The sequence below is a fragment of the Gallus gallus genome, chromosome 2 (genome assembly GCF_016699485.2).
Source record: "Gallus gallus isolate bGalGal1 chromosome 2, bGalGal1.mat.broiler.GRCg7b, whole genome shotgun sequence".
In the NCBI taxonomy this organism is placed as follows: domain Eukaryota; kingdom Metazoa; phylum Chordata; class Aves; order Galliformes; family Phasianidae; genus Gallus; species Gallus gallus.
The window spans coordinates 30,476,786-30,496,947 of NC_052533.1; the positions used below are offsets into that span (position 1 = coordinate 30,476,786).

At 44.3% G+C, this 20,162-nt stretch overlaps 1 protein-coding gene across 4 annotated transcripts in view; it reads right to left on the bottom strand.

Moving 5' to 3' along the window:
• The window catches only part of CDCA7L (cell division cycle associated 7 like), a 66,196-nt gene that overhangs the window by 10,853 nt on the left and 35,181 nt on the right, over positions 1–20,162 (bottom strand). The window contains exon 1 of one of the 4 annotated variants that reach the window (NM_001305283.2): positions 9,747–9,793. The exons of 2 other annotated variants lie outside the window; for them this stretch is intronic. The gene's annotated coding sequence lies outside the window, so the exon portion shown is untranslated. Of the gene's footprint in view, positions 1–9,432; positions 9,794–20,162 lie in introns of those variants that run through there. One more of the 4 variants, XM_046922408.1, reaches the window with a different exon arrangement.

The following is a 20,162-nucleotide window of genomic DNA, read 5'->3' on the forward strand; positions in this document are numbered from 1 at the left end:
GAACACATGCAGGTGCACACCACACCTGCTTTTTGAGTGCCTACAACATTCACTTAAGTTTGTTTCCCTAATTTTCCTCTGCTGTTTCTTCCTCCTACCCAAGATACAAAAATGACCTTTCATATGATGCAATTGCTAAATATCTTTATTGTTCTCTTCAATTCCCTCCCTTCCATGACTTTAATTACACACTTCTTTACATTAAGATAGTATCTGGCGAAAAACAGATACAATACATTCAGTGGAAACACTTACAGGGGAATGAGAGGGGGGAGCTACCGCATATGCTGTTTCTTTACACTTAAACATCTCCCTCAAGTTATTATGGATAATTAGAATGAGTTTTCTCTGAGCAAAACTGCTTTACTCTTTTGTTGATAGCTGCAGTGCAGCTGCTTGAGAAAGGAACAAACACAATAGGGAAGTTAAAGTGAAATTGCATTTCTTGGAGGCAAACAGAAGTTTGTATGTATTCTGTGTTTTCTTGAAATTCCACAATGAAGGGTAAGGAGTGGCTGGGGGGAGGGGGAGAATCTTAATTAGTTTGTTAGCCAAAGTGGCTGAAAATAATACACCTAAAGCTACGCCATGTTAGACCTGTGAATAATGGTCTACATGTGATGAAATAAACATCAGGGATACCTACCGCAGAAACTGCTGAAACTCAGCAGAAGCACAGAGATTATGGGAGGTGGAATGCAGAAATCTCAAGAGGAACAACAGAAACATTGGTCAATATTTATGAATGCATTTGTGCATTGACACCCAAGGAATTGCCCGATGCATGAACATCCCACTCCACCTCTGTGAGGCAGCTGCCTCACCTCCTCTCAGCCTCCACTGCATTTTTTCTGACCTCACCATTTTTGCTCTTCATACCAGACTCTTTTGGGTTTTTATAACCTTACTCAAGGAACCTAAAGGGAAGCCTTCTGCCTCTCTGGGGCATGGGTAAGAGACATTACTAGAAATCTCATTAACATGCTACAGCCCTCCAATTATTATCCATAAATAAGCTTTCATCTCAGCAAAAATGAGGTAGTAAAAACTTTAAGGGCAATCTGAAGGGACTTTGGGGGCGATTGGTTAAAGGATCTGAAACACAGGCAGTGTTCTCCTTTATCCTTCCAGCAGCAGGAAACACTACTGAAAGGCACAGGCAAATCCAAGTGATCAACATATGGCTACAGGGCTGGCATCACTGGCCCAATTTTGAGCTTTATGATCATGGAGTGGTCTACACAGCATCAGGCCTGCTGAAGCCTGATGGGATGCACCTTTCTTAGAAGAGAAAAAGAATTTTTGTGCGGGAGTTAGCAGGGCTGATCAACAGAGCTTTAAACAAGATTGAAGAGGGAAAGGGATAAAAATCAGCCTTGACAGTGAAACTACAGAATGGCACACCAAAATCTGAGGGACTAAGAGCTAATGAGATCCTTCATTCTTCTCCATGAGGTGCTAGGTATAATGAAGCACTTTTTAATGTTTCTACACCAATGTATGCAGCATGAGGAAGAAGCAAGAAGAGCTTTACAGTAAGGGTGGTGAGGCACTGGATCAGGTTGCTCAGAGTGGGTCATGCCCCACTCCTGAAGACGTCCAAGGTCAGCTTGCACAGCGCTCTGAGGAACTTGATCTAGTTGTAGGTATCCCTGTTCAGTGCAGGGGAGTTGGACCAGAAGACCTTTAGAGGTCTCTTCCAACTCAAATGATTCTGGAAGGCTTGGCTCAGTCCCAGAGCTATAACATCATAGGCAGAGTGAAACCTGGTATGCAGAGTTCTGTGGCTAGTATGTCACGATGGACAGCTCTAGGCCCTTTGTCAGGGACAGGAAGGGCAGTAGAGGTGGGGTGGCACTGTATGTAAGGGAGGGATTGAGTTCACAGCTGAAAATGATGCAGTCGAGAGCCTCTAGATAAGGACTAAGGGATAAGCAAATAAAGTGTATGTTGTTGTAGGAGTCTGCTATAGGCCACCCAGCCAGGATGACAACACCAATAACTTATAGAATAAGTAACTAATAGATACCTCCAGATCAGCCACCCTTGTCCTTACGGGTGAGTTTAAATTGACAGACATTAACTGGAAATACCACACAACTGATACAAACAGGTCCACGAGATTCCTAAAACACCTCACTGATAACTTCCTGGCAGAGGTACTAAGGGAGCTGACCAAAACTTCCATCCTAGCTATGGGGAGAACAGCTTCAGGCTGCTCAGGGAACTAGCTAGCAAGGTTCCTAGGGAACTGCAATGAAGTTCAACAGTGCTGATCTCTCAAGTATCACCTCTTAAAAGCACAGGAACAGACAATTCCAAAATGTCAGAAGTCATGCAGAACTGTTTTAGGGCCAATTGTCTTTATTGTTTTCATCAATGACTATGACACAAGACTTGAAGGTATGCTAAGTTTGTGGATGACAAACTGGGAAGAGTTGACTCCCTTAAGGAAGAGTAGAAAGGCTTTGCAGAGAGATCCTGACAAATTAAAGGGCTGGGCAATCACCTACCACATGAAGTTTAACAAGAGCAAGTGCTGAATTCTGCACCTGGAATGGGGCATCCCCAGCTACACGGACAGAGTGGGTGACAACAGACTGGAGAGCAGCCCCATGGAAAGGGATCGGGGGGTTCCAGTGAGAGGCTGCAGAGCCAGCTGTAAATTCTGAACACATCTCACTTGGAGCAGGGAATACTGTGGGATTCCTAGAAGCACACGTTAACAGTACTTAGCTCTTACACAATGTTTTCTATCGTAGGATTTTAAAATCCTTTGTGGCAGAGATCACTATCATAACCTCCTTCTCACACATTGAGAAACCAAGGCAGAACGAAGTTAAGTAAGGTGCCTGCAGTCACCAAGTAGGCAAAGAAGCACAGGATCCCACACAGGACTCTACCACCACTTCTTCATTAATCATCCTTCACTCCCAGCACGAAGCACAAATGTAACAGCAAGCCACACCTTCTGGTTGTTTCAAGCCAACAGTACACCCACTGAGTAACAAGATTACAAAGCGACTCAGAGCTCAGCGTATTTCACCTTTTAAGACACTATATATCCCCATAGGGTGGACTTCAGTTCTACTCCCAGACAGCTTCAACACTTTGTACAAATCTCTCCTGACAGGATTTGCTCAGAAATAGTACATGCAGTACATACATCAGCAAGGCTCATTCTGCTTGTTCCCTTTGCTAACACTGGTCATCTTCCTTGTCTTCAGCAATGTTTAGCATGATGGCCTTCAAAACAAAACAGGCTATACTCTCAGTAAAAAAACTCTCTTATAGAGCATCAGACCGTATCTATCAAGTATTTAAGCTCCTAAAAGACTGAAAACTGAATCATCTGACAGCCAAGACAGCATATCAGTCATTTCTTGTGAATTCAGCAGGTACTTCCAGACACTAAATGGGAGAAAGCAAAATATCAAATAATCAGGATGATCCATGCTATTTCAACCGCTAAGACAGCACAGAACTAGCAAATCTCAGAGACAGCCTCTGTGGGCCACTACCACTACAACAGCAATTTCAGTGCAGAAACAGTAACAGAGGGATATTAATTTCTGGAAGACATACTTTGAAATCTGCAAGGATACTCACAAAACCAATCTATTTCCATGTATTTCCACTGTCCTATTTCTCCAGAGCAATGACCCTAGGATGGTCATATTCTCTCCTATTTGCTACACCTGCCTATTCCATTTGGGCTCTCCTTCCAGTGAAACCCATTTCCCTTCTAATATTATGAAGCAGTTTTTAAAAGCGATCATCAAAACTTGGAAAGGATGGGAAGTTTATCTAAATTTGTATTTTTTTAATATGACAACTGCAGATTCCTGGTTTTGCTGGGAGTTATGGCTTGCGCAGCCTGGACACAGGCTCAGAGTACAACTGCACCAGGAGAGCACATCTGGGCCACAGCAATTCATTCCTATCCTGGATTCAGGGTGTAATTGCCCAGAGAGGTTGTGGATGCCCCATACCTGGAGGCATTCAAGGTCAGGCTGGATGTGGCTCTGGGCAGCCTGGTCTGGTGGTGGTGACTGTACATAGCAGGAGGGCTGAAACTAGATCATCAATATGGCCCTTTTCAATCCAGGCCATTCTATGATTCAGGAAAAATTTTAAAAGGCATCAAAACTACCATAGCTGTCTTCAGACAACAACCTCTATCTATCTAGAAGCATCATCTTGGAACCCCAGAAAATCTTCAGTGTCACTGAGGGCATTTAAACTACCAGTTACTTCTTTAGATATCTGTTTCCAATTCAAAACAAGACAGAAGATATGAATCAGACATGCCAATTTAATATGAAAACTCAAACTGGCAGCAGCACAACTTATTTTTACATTCCTATTCAAGTGCAAATATACATTACAAAATATGCCATGCATAGCAAAACTGCATCTCATTTAACTAAACTCCAGGAAATTTGGTGCAGGCTGTTTTAATCCCTAAATACAGACTTCAGATTTCGGAGGGAGGGGAATGTAATATGGAGACCATTTAACTCCACAGGATAGTGCTTCTCAGACATAAATATATGCACATGTCCACACCTTGCAAGTGCTGAGGTGCACGCCTTTACCTGTAGGGAAACCTATCACTACTCATGAGCCTTTGTTGCTCTGTGAGATGAGGAGTGAGGATCACGCATTCAGATGCAATGAAACGCTGAACAAGTACAGAAAAACCTTACCATTTTACCTGGTAACAGCACCGTTATGTATTTTAGCAGTCACTTAGCTAATTCCAAAAATAAAACCGACGCAACTCCTACTCTTCTTTCATTACTTATCTGGATTTTTTTTTCTGAGATACTTGGTCAGAAGGGGGAAATGCAAACTAATCAAGACTGATCATTTGCTAGAAGCTCCAAACTTAGCCACCAAGCAGCACTGCCAAGGGCACTTCCAGAGGTGACTAAATTCGTCATGTAAGAGTTCAACAAGTTCGGCCCCAGCATCAAAAGAAACTTGTATCACCAGAGCTGAACATTTCCTACCATCGAGTACTTCATCGACCATTTCAGGTAAGCCTCTCTACATCACAGGCTACCAAGGGAGCCTTCAGCCAGATCTCACCTAGGCTGTGTTAGGATTTGGTGGAAGGACAGAGTGAGAAGATACAGACTTAAAAATATGAGGCAGAGGGCATTTTGCACTCACTAACCTCCTACTCCTTCCTCCACTGAGTTTCAGAATGCAGTTTTCACACACACCACTACCAGCCTGCCATTCACAGAAGTGCTTGAGGCGGCGCGTCCAAATTGCTCACCAACACCCAGACATTCATCTCCTACATCCCCAGGGCAAGGTCTGCATCTGATGCACACTACTCTTGCTTAAAACAAGCCCTTCTGATGTCTGCAGTGCTCGATAGCCACTGCTTCGGGTAGATCTCAAAACATAAGTGAGATAAACAGCTGGCTGGCAAGGATGAGTCCCTTGCCCATGAACTTGTACACTGTTCATGACAGCATGCCCAAGTGAATTCTGAAGCTGAGCAGCCTGCACTTACCCACTGTCACAGACATCCACTGTTGCTCATGAAGTGCCCCATATAATGATTTTGTTTGTTTTGTTTTTTTTCTGCCAAAATAATCACTCCAAAGGCAGATCATCCTCCAAAAGAAACACTGCTGACAAAATTCCAGTTAGAAGAGCAAGCAGCATCTTGACCATAGCTTTGCTTTCTGAAATAAACACAGTTATGGGCATACATGGGCTTAATTTCACTCTTGCTCTACTTTCCTAGAATCGCTGTAGACTTCAAAATGGATTTACTATTGTGTGAGCAAGAGCAGAATTCATCTCTAAACAACTGACCCTTGCAGGCACATAACAGCACGACCCAATGCACTGCCGCAGAAGTCACACTGTCTGTATTTGAATTCTCTTGGTTATTCCCTCACCCCCGTCTCTTAAAGCAAACTGCCAGAACCTAGTTCCATTGCCGAGACGGAATTCACACAATACAGTGCAGCCTTAAAAATGAAGCACTGGGCATTTTAATGGCAAAACACACAACGAGCTGGGAGCTTCTTATAAATTGCTTCCAGGAGCCACAATGTTACTTCTTGTGCTATTGTACAACCGACTTAGCCACTGCTGCGATTACTGTGTGCCTAATTCTTTCTTTGTCTATTCTGCATCTGCACCAGAGAAGCCATTATGGAGGTGTAATTACCAAATTTGAACAAAAGAAAAAAAAAATATTGAAAAAGTTTATTTTTATGTATTCTCAAATACTGAAGTATTGATTTAAGTAACTTATTGCAGAACTTCAATAGTTTTTTGGCTATTGATGCTCCCTGCAGTCTGTCAAAGAGAAATCCTATTAACTCATCAGTGAACCCTCATTTTACCTGATGGCTTAGGTTAATGGCAGAGCACCCAATACACATAAAATGGACTTACTCCAGGAGTTCAAAAACATACCGAATTAAGGCTTGCATCCATACAGAACCATGTCCCTCTGCAAAGTCGATAACATGATCAGCACAAATCTGATCTCAAACAGTAAGTAACTGGGATGTGAATTAAAGAGTATTTCTGTTCCTTAATATGGGTGCAGGCTTCAGGTATAATTTCTAATTCACTGTGAAAAAGCAGTGCCTCCAAACTGGCCTTTATTAACCTTAAAGTCCAGACTGCAGGTTTGCTCACCCACAACAGACCAAGGCATGGGCATGGACTCATCTACACATACCTCTGCACCTTCCTCTTGACAAAGCTACGCCTCTCAAGTCAAGGTTATGGCCAACATAAGCAAACACACATCAAAGATGAAGTAGCTTGGAAATCTCTGCCACAGTGAGTTCTCCATTTATTGTGTAGTCCTCAAAGCCACTTGCTTCCTTATTATTATTATATTTCAACTAAAGAACATTCAGAAACTGAATCATAATCAGCATCCGAGCTTATCATTTTACCTTTGCCAACAAAGTGTCATATACCAAGAAAGAAAATACATACACGCCTGAACAAAGATGTTAAAATACTACTCTATTCTAAGCCCTCGAAGGATGCAGGCACTTTAAGACAGAATACTTTTGCTACTAAACCTCAAAAAAAAAAAAAAAAGACAGGAAGGCTCAGAGGAGATGAACAACTGGAGCTCACTCTGAGACAATATTTCAACATGAAAAAGCCCACAGGTTCAGAGCGAGTGGAAGTCTGCCGCAATGTTGCAGATTTTAGAAATACTGTCTTTTGCAGATAACAGTTACAGAAAGTACTGAAATTCTAGTGAAAGCTGAAGGTAATTCTCAGAAAAAGTATCATCCCTGATAAAAAAACATTATGTCTATCGAGTTCAGATATTTTAGCACGTAAAATACCATTACTCCTTTTAAGTACCCACAAAGCACTTCTCAAAAGCAGAATACTGCCAGCTACCAACAGCATGCTATCCAACTATTCCCAGAATTACCACACCTCAGTACGTTTTTTCTCAGTAGGAGATGAAAGTTCAAGCTATTCCCATCCCTCGCTTTCCCCTTCTCTAGATCTGAAGAAAGATTGCAAGTGCATGCTGAACACCCTCGAATCAGGCAGCTTGCAATGAGAGGTACTACTAGGAAATGAGAGCACTTAGTTCATTTGTGACAGAGCTGACACGAGAGGCAAAGCACGAGGAGGGAAAGCAAGGCTGAGAGGGATGTCAGATCTGCTGCTGGAACTCTGCACACAACTGATAGAAAGAAAGGCACCTGAGGTCTCCCACAGTCCCAAGGTTGCTCTAACTGTTGTCCCCCCCAAATTCTTCCTGCGTTAGGCAAAAACAAGAAGAAAAGCCTGAAGCAAGATGTTTTACTTCCCACGTCAACAGCAAGAATTCTGATGTCTCCACTTAAAAGTCAACCATACTGATTCCAAAAGCAGATGCAACTTCCACTTCTGCAAGGCAGTGCCCAGCCAGGTCAAAAGGAGAACATACCTGCATGCACACCTTCACTTCTGGTGGATACCTGTATGCCACTGTCTGCCCCCTAACAGGTTTAAATATTAGTTCTGGTCCCACACTTACACATTGTTCTGTAACAACAAGGGATCAGGAGAACATCATGGGTGAGAGAGCAAGGAGCGAGCTTTGCTTCTACTAGGCAAAAAAAAAAAAAAAAAAAAAAAAGCAACAAAAAACCAATTAATTGGGTTGTTTTCCTGTTTGAAGCAGATGGCTAATTTTAGTAATGCTCAAGCTTTGTTTATTCATTTTAGTCAAACTGAGGTAATCCCAGTTTAATATCAAATGAATATTAACAGAGTGTAAACATGCGCTAACTCGCACCTCCATTTCCTGCCGGAAAACCTTGATTTGCTCTGAGCTGAGCACACAGTCCCAGGAATGCCACCCAAGGGCTGAGGTGCTGCATCCCCAAATGACAACCGAAGAGAGAAGTGCTTCAAGGCTGACGATTACCAGCAGCTTCAAAAGAACAGAGGGCTCCAGCCAGAATGCTGTTGGGTGCCAAACCAAACCCCAAAGCTATTTACAAAAGCCTTATCTTCCCACTGGAACCATAATGGCAAACAACATTGTACAGGAGCTTAATTTTGACCTTTTATTGCTTTTGCATAACGTTCAAGTGCTGTATGCAGGAGAATCACACGGTCAAAAGGACTGTGAACACCATCTGATCAATCTGAGGCAAGGGGAAACAATCCTCGCCCCAGTGAGGTATCAGAAGATGAGGGAGGGACCAGATGATCTCTGCTGCTTCAGGGAACCTGGCTGCACAGCATTGCCCCTCCTCACGTCTGGGATGCCAGGCCCAAGGCCCTCTGGGTGCTCCATCCATCAGCACTCCTGTAACCAGCTCCAGGAACTGAAGCTGCTGTGCCAAAACCTTTCCAGTCAGCCTCTGGGATAGGGAACAGATCCAACGGTGCATCACAACTCAACACAATGCAGTACTACTGACTGACTTGGCAACTGCATACCACAGGGGCATGCATTAACTCACAGCTGTTCTAACTGAGCAGTCTGCATAGGCCACATCACCTCAGAGACAGGGAAACGTTAACCACCACCTCCTGGCTCCGACAGAGCAAACCCACAGCTCAGTATGCCACAAGGAGCGGAAACTATGGAAGGCCACAGGCCTTGCTGGGTCAGAAATGAGCTCCCACGAGGACCACAAGCACATAGACTGACTTTACAGCACCATGCGGGCAGCCCGAGGTCCCCTACACACTGGGGGATCTGAGGCCCCGAGCTGCAGAGCAGCCTCAGGGACCCACTGGGCTGGGACCAGAGCTCACTTCAGGGCGCTGATCACACCTGCGACCGTTCCACTGCCTCCAACAAACATCCACTGCATTCACATGGTTCAGCCGCGTGTTTGCAGCACCACGGCAGGGACTCACTTTCAGACTAAAACAAAAGAGGGCAGAATTAGACAGACAGATATACACTACTTTAAAAGTTGCGCTCTCGGGCTTGCGGATGCTCCCTAAGCCTCTGCCCTTCGTTACACAAAGGGGACGCTACAAAGCCCACAGCGACACCGCCGCCTCCGCGCCCAACGCGGCACGGTTCAACGGCGGCGCCGGGCCGCCCTGGGGGAGGAGCCGGGGCAGGGCGCTGGGGGCGCCGCGCCACGTGGAGGGGCCGCTCTTCAGGGACCGTTCTGGCGGAGCGCGGCAGGCGCCCCTCCGGCCCCGCGGACAAAGACCGCCGCCGAGGCGGGAAGCACCCTTCCCCGCCCATCGCGGCCTGCGAGGGCTCTCACCTTGCCGCGGGTCGCCGCCGCCCGCGTCACCGGGCCCGCCGCCGCCCGAGTCACCGGGCCCGCCGCCGCCACTGACGCCGCCGCCGCTCGCCCCCGCCTCACCGGGCCCGCCGCCGCCCGCCTCACCGGGCCCGCCGCCGCTCGCCCCCGGCCGGCCGGCCGGCCCCGCCGCCGCCGCCGCCCGCGCCGCACCATCGCGCCAGGAGCCGCCGGGCCGCCGCGAGGAGCGGAGCGGAGGAGGAGGAGGAGGGAAGGGAGCAGCGCGGGGGGCACCGCCGCCGCCGGCAGCGCGAGCAGCGGGAGGCGGACGGGCGGCGGCGGGGAGGAGCCGGCCCGCGGCGGCGGGAAAGGCGGGGGTGGGCCCGGCACAGAAGGGCGGCTCGCGGGGGGAGGGAGGCGCCGGGCCGGGGCCGTCCTCTCAGCCCTGATGCGGCGGGGGTGTGTCTGCGAGAGAGGGGAGGGGATGCACGCTGTGGTTTCGCCAAGTGGAACGCGGGCGTTGGGGCTCGCGGGCGCTTCGGGAGGCGGTGACCTGCCAGGAACGGCCTAGCCTGGCTCCGCGCCTCCTCGGGGTTTAGACGTTTATGTGGTACAGGTGTGAAGTGAGAGCATTAAGCCAAAAAAGCACAATGGACGTGATGTAACTTCAAAACGTTTTGTGTGAGTATACCTTGAGTTGGAAAGGATGACCCATAACGATCATCGACTCCTGGCTCCACATAGGACCACCCAAAAAATCAGACTAGAAGCATTTCCTAAGTCAAGCACTCCTAACTCGCTGTTATTATACAAGTGATCTGTAAAGCTCATAGAATCATCAGTGATGGAAAAGATCTCTGAGATCATCCAAACCAATCACCAGCCCATCTGCGCCATGCCCACTGACCACATCCCTCACAGCCACATCCACACGGTTCTTGAACACCTCCAGGGATGGTGACCCCACCACCTCCGTGGGCAGCCTGTGCCAATGCATCACTACTCTTCCTGAGAGGATATTTTTCCTAATAGCCAACCTGAAAAGATGAAACCACTATGAGGCAGAGCTATTTTCTTCCAGCACTAAGTCAGCAGTTCAAATCCCAAATGTCCCAAAGGGTGGCATATAATCAAATCAGAGACTGCCCTGCAGTCTAGCTGAAATAAACCCATGATAAGTGTCTTCAGAGGTAACCGATAAAACCAAATTGTATGAACCAGCTGCATTCCCCCATAGCTTACCTTCCAACCCAGTGGGGAATTAGCACACTAAAAATAAATTTGGTCATTTTGATTATTTTAATACTATCCGAACCTCAAAGAATTATGTTAAACGTGTTTGAATTTGGGGCACAGCCTCAAAACACATTGTGCAGTTTGCCCACTATCATGGGTTCCCAATCCTGGTAAGGGATTTTAAAGACTGTACTGTAAACCCTGACTTACAGTAAAAGTCAGATAAAAATAATTTTCTCGTGGGGATGTGAAGGACAGATGAGAAACAATCTTTTTCTACCCCACTCTGAACAGTCAAATATACGGAGGAAATGCTCCTCTGTGCAGTATAGCATCTGATCCTCAGAATAATCCACACGGATAGATTCCCAAGGTGGACTTCGCATTGAAGTATCTCCAAGCCTTTATATTCCAGCTGTGGGGAGAGTATTTGTCAGCGGTGAATGTGAATAAAGTAGTTACAAGCACACAAAGACCTGTTTAGCCAAAGCAGGCCATTTAAATGCTGGTATGCATTGCAATATCCTACAGAGGCACCTGCAGTTGTCACTCAGGCTGCAGAAATAAGGAGCTTTGTGGATAAGGTGGAGAGGAGTGGGTTCAGTAGCAGATGAAAAGTGGGAATTATGTATAATATCTGCAAAACTGAAATGCAGACTTTTTAAAACATGAAAGAATAAAAATCTCTCGTGCGATATGGAGCTCACGCATTCCCAAAAGACGTGTTTTATGTATTCAGTTGCTGACCCTGAATTCAGTTCTGTCGCTTGTCCCCAGCAGTCTACATTATGAAGCATTTCATTTGTTAAAAGCTGTCAAGATGCTACCTTGGATTGTGAACGGCAGATTTGAAATGATTGTGTTGACTGTCCTGTGCTAAATTAGAATGAGTAAAATTGCATTCTGTTACAATAGAGATGTGCAGCTATTATGCTGTTACAAATACGTTATGAAACGCCTGGTAAGATCTGCTATTTTATGCAATTTGTTGCTTTGTTTCTCTTTTTCTGTTAACTTTCCACTTCGTTTTATACTTGCACAACCATTCACAGTGTTTTCCAGCCCTTTATGCCATCCAGTGCTCTTTATTTTCTTCTTTTAGAAGTGGGGTTTCAAAAATTCCCTTAGTTTAATTTGTCTTCAGCTCTACCTCAAGCACTCAGCAGCATGCATTTTCTGTCACTGAATTCCTGCCCATTTTCTTTAACTCTTTTCACATTACTTCAAAGTTTGTCTTTCTAACCCCAATAGCTTTCATGTTATTGCCCTGCCGGTGGAATCTCATCAGCTGCTCAGATGAGGTTCAGCCAGATTCCAGGTACTCTTCAACTTCAGTCGTAATATATTAAGCCTGAACTATTTCACAACGACTGGGTCCAGAATAGCTTCTGACCTTGCTCATCATCCTGTGAGAGCATTGCTGATAATGCCTCAGTCCAGGACTTCAGATTCTTAAACTGGATAATGAAACTCATAACAATAAGTTTTATTTCAGTGATACCATTACAACCAGACTATAACTTTCCGAACAGAACAAATGTGGACTGAAGAATTACTAGTAGCTCTAACTATGCATCCAGAATAGCACATCTATCAATTTATGTCAACCGCCTCACTGCCATGCTGATCCACGGTAGAATTACAGGACATGACTGCCATTTTTCCAAAGTGGCCTTGTAAATGAAAAATTTCTTTGCTGTTAGTTTCAAATGAAAGGGTACCATTCTAGGTTATAATTCTGGACTTTCATGCTGTAAATTCACCATGCTGGATAAAAGCAAAAATCAGTCGTCACTCCTGAGCTCTGTTTTCACTGCTCCCTCCACCAGTCTCTAATTTGGGGGCCATTGTAGTCATGACTGGGGGTTTTGCTCCTATCTTCCTGCCACCACATTTCCCCAAGGCCTGTCAGGCATTTTAAGTAGCATGCACTTTCCCACACTTCTCAATGAATGCTGACATATCTAACTTAAAAGGATTACTTTCTGCTGAGAGGAATTGTAATCCTCTTTTCCTGCTCTGCAAATCCTCTAGTAAGTGAAAAAGAAAGGCCAAGATCTGTTCTGCTGTGCAGGGCAAATCACCATCTCAGAAGGTATAGAAGAAAACAACAAATCTAAGATTTACTTGTGGTCACGCTTGTCCAGGAGCTGTGTGCCTATGTATTAACTCATTGGCATCTTTCATCACTATTTTTGGTGCTTTGATATTTTCTGTCTTAGTGCCTAATAGCTATATGAATGCATGCACAATCGCTACATGAATGGTGCTCAGGACAAAACAGGCCTCTCAGAGTTGTCTACAAAGAGCAATGGATGCTGAATTGCCTTAACGCAAACACGTTTTTTAATAGGTTGCATTCTCTTAGCAAACCACAGAAACATACTTTTAACTCTTGTACAAAAACTAGCAGTTTTCCAACTTAATGTTCCACTTAATACCAGTTTGTAGAGTATTGTCAAAAGCCAACAGGAAGATGCTGGTGGAGGTGAAGGCTCATAATCTGAGAGTGGCTGACGCAGGAACAGGAGCACAAATGTTCCTACTGCTTTGATTTCCACCCACCCATCTCAGAACATTTCCTAGTGGTTGTTCAACAAATTGGTCTGTGGGTGAAGACGAGGACAAAATTTGGGTGATCTCACTGTGCCATCTGAGTCTGAAGCCTCAGGCTATTCCATTACAATGGCAACCTGAATACTGCCTAAGGGAGTCTTTCACATGCTCTCTCAGTCCCCTTAAAAGAGCTGCACAGTGGCTTGAGGGTTCAGGGGAGAGATGCTACCAACAACATTTTCATTACTGAAAATTGTATTTTATTGTTTCAGGTTGCAAATTAATATTCTGTTTCCAGTGATCCATAAGTAGATGAACCAGGATCAGTACCACCTTCCCCACCATTCCATTACACTTGGACAGCAAGCTATACTCACAAGGCTCATGAACTCCAGCTTCCACATTCCACACAGGAGGTATTGTCCTTTTCAGCACATAACTGCTACAGCAAAAATAAATAAATAAATGAAAATTAAAAAAAAAAAAAATCCATGTTCCAAGTTTGTGGAACCATCCTTAGCATTCTTGTCTTGATTTAATTCTACAAGTCTCAGGTCAAGGTAAGCAGCCAGTGTAGCAGTCCTTGTAGTATTAGTGTTAGTCCTTTGATCCTAAAATTACTTGTTGATATTTGGGTGTGTCACGTTTTTAGTATTTTTTGGCTGTATTTCAGCCCACTCTGACTGATGGCCTCTTCCAAACTGCCCATGGCACGGTTGTGTTAGTACTACCCAATTCCTCCTTGGTGAATTCTGCAGCATCAGCAGAGCCAGTCATTTCAGCTGGATATGGGAAATGCCCTTCTCTACCCTACCTTCCCAGCTATTCATCTGGAACAAATGAGCCTTATTGTTTGAGAGAAATGAACTTTGGATTTTCTCTTCAGAGGAAGTGTTGTTTTGTATGGTGTGAGCTGGGATCATCTGACCTTTCCCCTCCTCCTTTCCACAGATTAAAAAAAGGCCAGGAACATATGGCAACATCCCATTCCATCCACATTCTCTAGGGAGTTCTCTTCCTGATTCTTTCCCCTATGATCTCTCATCCTTCTAATTTCTTTTGGAGGTTGACTTGTCAGTTCTGTAAATCCTGCTAGAGATCACTGTTGTTAGCAACATAGATTTCCTCCAAGAATCTGCTCTGTCTCTATCAATTATCAGTCCACTTTAATATTTGAAACTGGGAGAGCAATCTGCTCTGACTTCTTACACCCAATGAAGTCTTTGTGTCAGTGCTTTACCCTTGTATGAATGGTGACCATCACTCAGGATGCTTCAGGCTGTTATTTTTATTACTTTTGGCAAATTCTGTTTCAGTTTTACTTTCAAATATGAGCCATTTTTTTTTGTTTTGAAAATACTTCTACAACCTGACAATTGAGAGGTCTCTCAACGTAATTGCATCTTGACTCAATGAGTTTTTCTCTTCAGCTTCTGGATCTTGCTTGGAAATCACCTGCATGATTCAGCCAATAAGTGAAAGCACAGGCAATTACAACTTGTTGCATTTAGATGCAGAAAATGAAGGCATGTGTGTACTAAGAAATTTCTTCGGTGCATTCCCATTTACCTACAATGCACTTGGAGACCTGTTTCTTTAATAAATTAGAAAAAAAAAAAAAAAGGAAGAAAACAGACTATTTTATTCTGCACAGCTCAGTTCATCCATTCCATCTAGTTGTCTGCTCAAAACTAAAGTTCACTTCCTATCTTGTAGCTTCCATTTAGGCTGTGTCCTTATTGCTTTCTACATCTGAAACCAATTGAGGTCTTGGTCCCATGTTTGCGCTGACACTCCTGGGAAGGCCTCTCTTCTTTCCTCTGAGATAATTTTTACACTGGCATTTCATACAGCCAACATTATGGCAGACAGTCTCTACTACGTTACCAAATTTAAACCCTAAAAGTCTTACTCACTTCTTTTACATACCATGCCTAGGATCCGTCTAGCGGACCAATCAGCTTCAGCCCATATTGGACACACTTGTATTTTTCAGCATCACATACTGTGCCACTTCCTCTGTGTCTGCCTACGAATATCCCATCTCCACATTACTGCTGAGAATACACTGAAAGGAGAAAGGAAGGCTTTTTTTTTTTTTTTCTGCTGTCCAGGCTGTTTACATTTCAGCTGAAGGAGGAAGTTTATCTATTCTGAAATCTTCCCATTTCCTTCTCCTGGCCTTCTCTCTCTTGGAGGTCACACAGGAAAATGAAAGCAGTAGTGTAAAATTGCAAATTGTACTACACACTAATATATAACAATATAACAAACAGGTATACCATCCATGTCTGAAGTTACAATGGTAGAAGATACAAAGATAAGAAGTAACACGCGTTCAGGTGAAAGTTTTTTGTCTTTACACGACACAGAGTGCAGTACCACATGGATTCCCCAAAAAATCTAAAGTAAGTAATGTCATTTTGCCTTTCGGAGCCATTAAACTGAATACGGAGATTAACTTATCACCAGGAAGTACTAACAGCTCATCATTCCCTAAATCTATGCAGCAAAAACAAAAAGGATCAGGGCACTGATTCTGGAGGTGGAGAGAAGTGGGAGATGAAAACACAGAAGCAGAGTACGGGTTCCAATCTCCTTTGCCTCTCCTGCTCTCTAGCAGCTGAAGTGGCACGTCCCTTGGACACCTAAGAGGATTTAAGCCTGGTCCAGATCACGCCAAGGCCTTCCTACTTGATACAGCAACCAGCTGAAAACTCACCTTGGAGGGTGCCGGCCCTCAGAGAGGACTGTTTGAGATGAGCACACCCCAGCCCACCCACCTTCCTCTGTCAAATGGGGAGAATGGTCAACATACAGACCATGGCCATGCTACTACGTGGGCCACAGCATACTGCTGTTCCAAGTCTCCAGTTGCTTAGGGAACGCATTGCTTCTGCCTGTTTCTGCGCTTTATTTTCTTATCTACTCCTCAATAAACTATCTTAGCAAAATAATTTTATTAATGTCTCACATTTAATTCTAGCAACTGGAATTAAATTGGCTGCACGCAGTAGTAAGAAACATTGGCCAGCTCCCAGGTTCTCTAATTTAGAGCATAGAAACTGTAGCTGTGCCAGGAGACCTCCTCCTCCTAGCTCTGTCTTGTGGGAATAGTCTTCTTTCCCTATTTCTCCTGAAGGTAGACTGAATTCTTGAGGTGCATGCACAGGTGCTGGTTCCAGCCTCTCAGAGCAGCATAGCTGACTCTTTTTCTCTCACAGGTTGAGCAGGGTTGTCAAGTGACATTCTGCCAGCACCACACATCTGCTCAGGGCATCATAAAACTTCAACTGGATGTCTGCAATTCAAAGCTGCTCAATATGCCCCAAAGAATCAAATGATAAAAAAAAACTACCAGCATGCAAAAAAGCTGTATCTCAAATATTTTTCATGGCACTTTGTAGCTGCCAATGTGTATGCATCCATAAATCTCTCTCAACTTTCCACCTGTACAGCATCTGAAGGACATTCTTTCCTGCTGGCATTCTCCAGAGAGATGCAGATAATGGGCTCAGGTGTACCCTCTGTGGCCCTTCTGCAGGTTTCTGAAACCCTGCAGTACTTTGGAAATATTGCCCTTCTTTTCCCACCTGCAAATGAACCAGAGCAATAAATCCCCCCAGCAAGCACCCATAACTATGGGTTTAGGAGTGACTTGCCAGTTGGAAACCAATTAACAGGGATTTGTAACAACCCGGCCAGGCACCCTCCACTTCTGGCCCTGTCCACCTGAATCTGTTACAACCACGCAGGCCAAAACAAGCTTCTCGTCCATCTCTAGAAGTATCATCTACTCATGCAAAACATGTAGGCTCTTTGCCCTGCAGCCTGTGTTGGGGAAGATGTAGATTATGGCTATGGCCTGATGGGCATTCCCTCAGAAATTATCACTGCCTAATTCTCCAGCTCAGCAAGAAGCCTTAAACCCTCCAAGAGCTGACTAGAGCTACAGCACCAAAAAAGCATTTGCCACCATCTCCTATACCTTATCACCGAAGAGGACAAGACTTGTGCAGCCTCAGTGTCTGGTAGGCATAGCTGCCTGTACTGGATTTGCATTCTGTCACTGTTAGAAATGTGGGGTTGGGGAAGCAGATGTCCAGTTCTCCGCTTCTATTGCCAACTATGTCATACTCCCTGCTTAAATAAAGACTGAAATCCACTGCAAAGGGATTTTCAACAGCATCTTCCTAGAACCTTATTTCAAAATCTCATAGCTGTAATGATAGAAACACCTGCTTACAAAACACGTTAAGGAACCTTATCCTTTGCATTTGGAAGTTGCACAGATCAAGGAAATTTACATTCTACTACAGAAAACCTGGAAAATGCTGTCTGCTAACAAATTTATTTAAATCTAATTTATAGTCATGTAGCTGTAAGCATCTCCAGTGATCAAATCATTTAAAAGATAAACCAAAAAGCTCTCCTAAAAACACTGTGAAGTTACGTAGTGAAGTATACTTATTTTAACAATGTTTTAGTACTAAATTCTGAAAAGCATTCATAGCACTGAATGTGAGCAGCTCTTGTAGAGGTTTGGGCTTAAGTGATACCTAATCAGTAGCTGGTGTTTGGTGCTAGGGAGTATTTTTTTGCTTTCAGTCTGAGAAACAGATTATGTAGATCAGTAACTGGGAATGAGAGGAAGAGCCACATATTCAAGAGACGTCCTGGTTGCATTTGTGCTCTCATACCACTAAGATTTCTCTTTCAGAGGCAAGGAAATGATGGATGGAGCAAGGGAAATCTTTTGATACTGTCACACTGCAATGTTAGCAACACCTGACTTTCTTTTCAAATCAAGTTGTACAAACGCTGGGGTACAACCGCTCTGCACACTGCTGACACCAATGCTGGGCAGGATCCTGTGGGAAAACAAGTGGGTGCTTTCTTTGACTAAAACAAGGGAGTGCATGGGGAATTCTCCACTTTGTCTTATTAAGCACAAAACCACACTCCCCAAAATTTGGAGTACTTTTAAAATCTTTTCCTGCCCAAGTCAGTATAGCACTGTGGCTCAAGGAAGTCAAGAATGTAAAATTCATGTCTAGCATAGGAATAGCCTCCCTCCTTTCTTTTTATTTCTACATATCAATTACTGGAATTACACTTCTCATTGTATCAGTGATAAGACTCTCCAGATCAGACCCTATCTTTAGGGAATATAAACAGATAAACCATTAGTTGGAAGACTCACTGGCATATCTACTGCAAAGATACAGGTTTATGCCAACATACAATTAGGAGAGTACTCTGTATTTAAGTCTTTCTGTCATTTGTTAAGAACAGTTTTTTGTCAGTTGTTGTAGGAGTGAACTCATTACAAGTAAATGTTGTTCCATACTTCAGAGGAGGATAAGGTAGTAATTAAATGGATTACACACCTCTCTGACCTGCCCCTACTAAAGGTGTAATCCAGAGCACTGGTGAGGGAAAGGCTGCTTCCCCTAACAAACAGAAACTCCTGCACTCTGCTTGAGGGCCAGACTTGGGCTCAAGGACACACTAAGGTGTTCTAACATCCATCCTTCCCAGAAACTCCAGTTTTGCATCTGTCACCCACCATGTGGAAAAAAAAGAAAACATGCTGTTTACCCAAGGAGACCCCATAAGGAACACGCTAAGAACAAGGAAGATCTTACAATTCAAGAGAGGTCACAATCTCATTTACATTACCATATCCTGAAGTTTTTCCTTAGAGGAGCGTAGGACAGATGCAATGCCAGGGAAGATTTTTCATACCACCAATCTTTCCCCAACATTAACAGTGCTCCATTGTCCTCCACTGTCCCTCTCCCATACACAATACCACACAGATTTTTTGAGCAGATTTTTTTATTAGGCAGCTGGTGCTGGCTAAGCCTAGGGCACGAGAAGTAGATATGAAGGGAAATGGTTTGAAGGAAACTGAAACACAAGCAAAAACCTGAAGAGAACAGTAATGTATTCTTGGTGTTTGGCTCATACTTTGCCTACATGTTACAGCACTACATATGTTGAGTTAGTCAGAGCACTTCTTATGACAGGGACAACACCTTCTACATGTTTAAACAGAGCCTAACTAAATAAGGCTTTAGGGCACTCTGGCAGCACAGTTGAAAACCATATATCCAGGTTGGTAGACAGAAATTGGTGAGACTGTACAGTTGAAAAAGTAACACGGTTAGGATGGTTCTTTATAGGTGTTGTAGTTGGAAAGATTATTATGGAGAAAAAGAAATAGTCAAGGAAGAAATGCTTACCCATATCTGAGGATCTGGGCTCTCGATGGAAAACTCTAAGAAGGAGGAATCTCCAGAAAGACATCCTTCCCCAGTGGTAGTCATCCCTTAAATGGGGTCTAGGAGGTCACACAGGTGAAGTGCCTTCACCTGTGCTCCCACAGCTGACCCAGTCCTTGCCTCAGGTGATCACTCAGTGGTTCAGGCCATGACTCAACAGTTTCAATACAGACAGACACTGCTTACACTTCTCTCAGGAAGTTCCCATTACAAAAGTGGCACATCAGTCAACAAATCTACTGCATTCCTCAGGACAGAAGATGAACCCCTCACTAACAAGCCACAGCAAACAGCAAAAGGAGTCAACTTTTTTCCCCCCCCCCTCTGTGGGGGAACCATGGAAAGGGTGGTAATTGCT